The sequence below is a fragment of the Condylura cristata genome, unplaced genomic scaffold (assembly GCF_000260355.1).
Source record: "Condylura cristata isolate star-nosed mole 26May11 unplaced genomic scaffold, ConCri1.0 scaffold00026, whole genome shotgun sequence".
NCBI classification, from domain to species: Eukaryota; Metazoa; Chordata; class Mammalia; order Eulipotyphla; family Talpidae; genus Condylura; species Condylura cristata.
In genome coordinates this window covers 28,524,821-28,525,310 of record NW_004567127.1, presented here as the reverse complement: position 1 = coordinate 28,525,310, position 490 = coordinate 28,524,821, and positions in this window count along the sequence as shown.

Here is a 490-nt window from a genome sequence, read left to right as displayed (position 1 = left end):
CTCCGGGCCGCCGGGGGCCTCCCTCCCTCGCTGGGGGAATTGGGGGCCGGGCCTCGCGCATGCGCCGCGAGTCCCGCACCCCGCGGGGCGGGGGGCTGGGAATTGGAGTCTTTCTTTCGCCGGCGCTGGCTCGGCTTCCTGCTTGCCCGCCCTCCTCCCCCGCCGCGGTGGCAAGCTTCCTCTCACCTTGGCGGAGGCTGCCGGTGGCCTCCTGGGCACCCCGCCTGCCTGCGCCCGGAGCGTGGGGACCGCGGCTCCACCTGCGCGCACCACGCGTGAAACGCACGGCGGCAGCCCCCAGAAAGTTCCGTCTCCGCGTGCGTTCCTCCAGCGAACCTTCCGTGTATTCCACCTGTTTTCTCTCTCTTTTTCTCTCACACCGTGTCCTGCAGTGGTCTATTTATTTCTACATGGGCAGTTCCTGTGAAAGTTCCAGAAGGGCCACCCTTTATTATCCACGAGTTCCATCTTCCAAAGGAGGCTTAGTAAA